Raw genomic sequence first — 6541 nt, 5'->3', positions numbered from 1 at the left:
ACATAGGAGCGCTTTTGTTTGATCTTTTCTTTCAGGAAATTATTAAATAGAAGCCATATCTTGCTTTCCTTCACGATTTGTTTCRTAGGAAGAATTGCTTCACTTGGGTCTTGCAGCAGATCTTCAGAATCCTGCATTGTAATAAACCATCAGAAGCTTCAGTGGCTTGGAAATCTACCCCCCCATTTAGTACCATAGGCACCTTACAGTAAGGTGTGGTTACTGCTTCAGCACAGGAATCTTAATGAATATCTTAACTGCATCATTATGCATCTTAACCTTAACCTTAACCTTAACTTAATCTTTTTGTTATCCAATTCTTATGTTTTTGTGAAGAATCTTATGTTGTCTGTCCTCAGTGGAACAGCCAGGACTGCATTTTGGTAAAATATCCTAGTTTGAGCAACAGGAGTAACTCTCCTTGACTCACCATTTCTTTCATTCTCCATCCTTCTCAGGGGTATCAGGGGTATCATGTCTTAGCATCTGCCATTTCCTACTCACCTTTACTCATAAGCTTCCTTCTACCCATTTCCTGGAAGCACATAATTCTTGGTTTCTGCATCTTGTTTTCACATGCTCTTTACTGTTGCAGCTCTTCACACACTTGCTTTTTCTTTTTTAATTTTCTCAGATCTGATGTCTCTGCAGGCAGCTCCTCTGTCCTGCATTTATGCTCCGTATGCCAGGGAACGGTGAAGGCCAGATGTTCCCAATGGGACAGGGAGTCAGCAGAAGATCTCACCAGCCAGRGCCTCATCCCCAGTAACCAAACGAGGGGGCAGGCTTGGCTTGCCTGGAGATGGCAGCCAAGTTCCACCAGGAGGCCACACCACCAGGCAAGTTCATGGTGACAAGGCAGGTCCAAAGTCAAGCCTAGAAGTGTGTCCATGGGTGAGGAGCAGGTGTGCTGAAGGATACTAGAGTCAGACACAGCCGCTGATCTCCAGTTGGGCCCACAATTACAAGGCACATCTAGGGTCAAGCTTGGAAATCAGGCCACAGGTCAGGATCCAGATCTCCACAGGTCAGGATCCACCCTCCTGCAACAAGCTCTAGCAGGGAATGAAGGCCCAGGGTGGAGCTTAAATGTAGCACCTGGGCTCTTGGATAGGAGGTGGTGGAGGCCCCAGGTGTGGCCATGAAGACCTATTAGTACATCAAGGGCCCTGACAGCATATTCTGTTTCACTGGGGTCATCTCTTTATAGAGATGCAAAAAACACTGTAGAGAAGCACTTTTCCCACAGAGGGTTTTCAGGACACACAGAAGGGAAGAGCTGAGGATAATCAGAACCAGCCAAGATCTAATATTATTGACTAAGAGTTGCTACTTTTTCAAAACAATCCAGATATGTCCATTTATAAGGCATGGCTATGGTAAGCAGATGGTATGGATGATAGATTGGATGAGATTTGTGGGGAAGGGCCTCATCTGAAAGGAAGGTACAGATTTGGTGCCAACAAAGACAAACCAGTATTAGCACTAAGGAGGGTCTTTCTAAGGAACACTTATGACACCTGAATTTCAGAGAATTGCATTGCAAATATATATAGCTATTGATGTAACTATTCTATATCTTTCAAGCTGCAGCTACACATGRACACATCAGGAACACCACAGCCCTGGCAAACTGAGCTCCGGTATGGGCCAAAGCAGGTAGTGGCAAAGAGAACCTATGTATGTTGTATAGGTACATAGGAGTTCATCTATACATATAGGTATATAGGAGTTCATTTTATTTTTTAAACCCAGTTGGAAATCTGTGCATGAGCTACAGCTCACATGAGCGGCTGTCAGCACATTCCATTTTCGTGTCAATCACGGTAAGGACTATGACCTACATTATCATTGCAGAAACAGGAAAGAATAGCTCAGCACCTCAGACCAGGGCTGTGGTCCAATCTCGTGATGTCTAATGTCTACTGTTGTTACATTTTAAGTCATTCTAAATTACTCCTAATAGTAGGAACTATGTTCACTCATTTTGGTAATTTGTCCTTTGCCTTCTTGACAAAGTATCTGACAGTATTCTGTCAGTGARGAATGTCTACTTTTCCTAACAACAAAAACAAAACGTGTTTGGGAATTGTATCTATACATCATTTAATTTTCAGTGGGACCTACATTATTGTATTTAATATTATGAACAATATTTGGTTCAGGCATTACTTCTAGGCGCCTTGCTAAAGCAAGCCACATACTCATGCACTGAGGCGCCCCTAACCCGCAGGGTAAGTCTCCTGTAGCTCAGAAATAGTCTTGTTGGAAATGAGGACGTTTTTACACCATTATGAGCACAGAAATAAGAGTGTAAAAATACCAAACAGTGACACTTGGTGGTCAGTTATGTAATTTGCACATTTCTCCCTGCTAGAATGCATAAAATGAAAAATGATCCTCAGTTTTTCTGTCATATTTAGTGGCTTGATTGATATGAATTATGAAAGTCTGCGCTTTCCTAGCACCTTTCAAAAGCTTTAGCATCATCAGCTAAGCCTCATGATGTTCTGTGGGGCTCTATATTTACATATATTTACATTTTTCAGCCTGAAATTAATCAATTACTGAAATTCATGTAGTAAGTTATTAAAGACACATCCTTTCACAATCTCTTCCATTCTCCTGTCTCCAACTTCCTTTTGAATCAAGTTCTACCTATATTGGAAGTTTTTATATTTTACTGAAAAGGTTTTGGCCTATTTAGAAGTTCTCACAGGCAAATAAATGTTACTCTGCATAACAGAACTTGTGAAAAAAAAAAAAAAAAAACCACAGTATGTACTCACATTATTTAACTGACTGAAAAGTATTATCAGTCTTTTACTTGTTCCGCCCAGGTAAATATTTTGTGATTGCACAAGAGCCATAACAAGGTTCCAAAAACTACAGGTCACTGACACTCAGCACCGACAATAAAACCAGTCTTGTGATTAGTGCTGTGCCCTCTAGGCCCAACAGATAGCTGAAAAATTAACAAAGAGCAGGGAATGGTACAGACGTACAGAGAAAACCCTACCATGATCTGCAAAGTAGCTATTGATTTGGGCTTCATTGCTTCTGAGAGAAACAGCTTGAGGAGACTAAAAAAAGATGTAAAAGGACAGTTGTGGTGTGTGAAATAGCACTGAAGTAGCTGATCATTTCACAAACCTACAGGTCTACAGCTTCATTTTTGGCGAAGGGAAGTACTATTTGGTGTTTTACACAGGGAAAAATAGGAAGAGAAAGGTCTCCCTGTATTGCAGTTAGTCTAATAGGCTTGAGGAAGATCCCACTGTATTTTCTGCGAAGATGCTCTACGAGACTTGCCACGTCAGCTAGGGGAGGACGTGGGTCAAGCTGTGTTGTCTACACCTCCCTGCGGAATGAGTAACACACAGCCTGAAACCAGCCCAAGGTTAGTCCATGCTCCCCTAGCTGTGCGTATCTGCATAGATCCAAAGATCGAATAAACATATGTGTCAAGTTCTTGAATGTAAGGAGTTTGCTAGCAGAAAAAGGGCTACAATTGCCATGTTCTTTTACTCCTATGATTTTCCAAAACCACACTGGAAAACATGCAAAACATAGAAAGAACCAGTTTCTCAGAAAAAATAACGATTGCTTTTTAATTAACAGTGACATTAACTTTTTGTAAAATATAAAACTATATTTTGCTTTAAAAATACCAATGTTTTCCCAACAAAACTCTTTTATAGGTTCGTTCCTTACAATACCATTTGACTGTGGTTTGTATGATGTGAATGATGGGGAAGTCATGCAAGGCTCGAGCTCTCTCAAACAAAACAGGCCTCTATGACAAAACGGGCCTCTGATGACATGATGAAARGCACAAAACATTTACTTAGGAGTTGGACCTGCAGATTTGGAAATGTGGGCCATGCACTTAGATAGAAATACTTTCATCCCTTGAGGCCTTTCCTGGAAGTCATTCAACTATTACAACTTTTATTTTTAATAGATTAATATTTAAGCTAGTGGGATTGCTGGAATACTTGAGACATTTATGCTCTTCGTTATACTTTTCTTAGGACATCTTAGCTCTAAAAATTCTCTTTGACCCCCATAGACTTCTGGTTGTAAGAAATAGTAAGTCCTATCATTAGAACTATGAGGGCATTTCTAGTCTGTTTTCGGAATGAATTCAGTTTTGTCTGCAGACATTTCTGGGGCCCTTGGATTGCAGAATATCAGTTACGGTTATTACAGTACATATTATTACAGTACATATTATATAGTGAGTGTGCTTATAGAATATAAATGCATTTCCACCTTTTCTATAGACTAACAAAAGAAAAAGGGAAAATATCTTTACAAATGTTAATTAATGTTTATCATATGTCATGAAAGCGGGTATTGCTAAACTGAAACAKATGTTACATTCATAACAATATTGCCAACATGACCTATGTGGATCATTTTTTATTACAATGAATATTAAAGTGAGAAGTAGRAATACTTGGCTAATCTCAGGCCAAAGACAAAGCAGACCCAGAAATGGGTCTAATTTTAGGAGTGCCTCTGGCCAGTCCACTATCTCTAAAATCTCCTGAAGAATTTCAGGGCCAAAAAAGGAAAAAAAAAAAAAAAGAAAAAAAAAGGGAGACAAGACAGATCTGCATTAGAATTATCTTATATGGTCACTCCTTGAATAACTGGAAAAGATGATTGCAGAGAATGATGGATTGTCTCTGCTTTAGTATATTATAATTCCCTGTCCAGGGAGGCAGGGGGAAAAAAAAAAAAAAAAGATGGAATAATGGCACAGAGCCAGAAGTCCTGTTAGACCATTAAATTTCTTAAAAAGCTATAGAGGAAAGAAAATAAGTCAAAGGTGGACAACTAAGTAGACACACACACACACACGCACACACACACACAAATATATATATATAAAAGTACCCAAACCAGATCTTTGCAATTGCACTTTTTGACTCCTGGAAAATAATTGTTTTAGGAATAATCTACCTGGACTACCCCAGTAAAGCATCTCAGATCAAGGACACTTAGGAATAGTGACCTTAGCAGGATAAAATATTACATGTCCACTCTATCTTTGCTTTCCAGCATGACCTCGCTTTTTCACTGTAACCTTCCTTCCTAGTCTGCCCTCTCTGCCTCAGCTGTTTCCCTAACATTTGTCAATCTCATATCTTTGCTTTTCTATTTCGGGCTTTTTGTTTACTATCTCRGAGATATCTGTATTTCTATTTTGATACTCAATCTATTTTTTTTTTCAGTGAGCAAGGTCACAAGTGAGAATGGTCTTGGCTGACATTACTTGACACCACAGAACTGTTTACACTGTCATGGGAGCAGTACTGGGCTTTTCCAGTACACGTGCATTACAGTTCTGATACCACTTCAGTTTGTTCCAGTGACAGGAAGATCAGTACTGGGATATGAAGTATGACAGAGACATATTTGTCACAAACAAATCCACRTCCTTGTTTCAAATCCTGTTTCCACAGGTATGTTGGAAAGGTAGTGTAATGCAGTGACTTCACGGGACTATAYAATGTTTGACACGTGCCTTTATGTCCCAAGAAGACCCTTTGTTGTGTAGGTCCTGATTCTGACAATATCTTTGCACATATGTAGTATCTTGTATTGGGTATTTCCAGTTTTCACTACAGTGCAGGTGTATGTTTTTWTAACATGAAGAAAATCACAAACTTGATTTTCAAAAAGAATTAGTCCCTTTAGATTGATTCTCTGCCAGGGACTGCTCTCCTGCATCTAGCTCTGCCTATGGAGAAGATGCTTTGAATTACAATGGTAAATGAGCAAAAAGAGGTTAAAAATGACATTAAAAAAAAAATTGAAACACAGTAGACTTGAGAGCAGAGTTTTAGTTCTACCTTGTCTGTTAAAGGCATGTGTCATTGCAAGAGGGAGAAAGCCCAATGTGTAAAGTACCCCACAAATAAAATGAACACATGAACCTGCAGGTTCATTTAATCTTTACATAAAGTCTATACTTCTTTTGCTGTTATTTTGCTATGGGAGTTTCATCTTTATGTTAAAAACAGTTCAAAAATTTTTTTTTTTATTTAGTATTAATCAAATGCTTGAGTGACCTAAGTAAAATGGGTTTAATGTGTTCAAACCATTTTCCACTAGCTAAATACTCCTGTCTAAGAATCGCAGTCATTACTAGGAATGACTGACAAGTTTGTTAGCAACTTTATCAGGTTGAGCAGAATAGGTGGAGGGAGGGAGGAGAGAATGAGTTATGCTCAGATTCTTTGGGAGTCTGCAAAGGGTTTCAGCAGAACACGGGGAAGCAGCCACACTAATGCTGTGTCACCTAGTCTGGCATCTTGGCAAGTAGTTAAATCACACTGCATGCATATTTGGATAAATAATAATGACATATATATATATGTGTGTGTGTGTGTGTGTGTGTGTGTGTAGCTCACTGGCATATCAGTATGCAAGAATATCCAGCACACAAGTCACACACAGTATTGAGTTTGTCGCCAATTTCTCAGTAACAAAGTGAAGAATGTTCCTTAGGGAGGGATGACAAACAAGG

The 6541-nt window shown here is 39.2% G+C and overlaps 1 long non-coding RNA gene across 1 annotated transcript; it reads right to left on the bottom strand.

The window, feature by feature from the left end:
• Nucleotides 1-34: 34 nt before the first annotated feature.
• LOC112960262 lies at nt 35-1025 on the bottom strand. The gene is made up of 2 exons (XR_003251728.1): nt 505-1025; nt 35-131 (listed from the first exon to the last, which is right to left on the bottom strand). It is a non-coding gene; the product is annotated as an uncharacterized LOC112960262 (long non-coding RNA).
• Between the last annotated feature and the right edge of the window lie 5516 nt (nt 1026-6541).

The sequence above is a fragment of the Nothoprocta perdicaria genome, unplaced genomic scaffold (genome assembly GCF_003342845.1).
Source record: "Nothoprocta perdicaria isolate Ctin4 unplaced genomic scaffold, notPer1 scaffold_0, whole genome shotgun sequence".
Lineage (NCBI taxonomy): Eukaryota > Metazoa > Chordata > Aves > Tinamiformes > Tinamidae > Nothoprocta > Nothoprocta perdicaria.
This window is presented reverse-complemented; position numbering and strand designations above follow the sequence as displayed.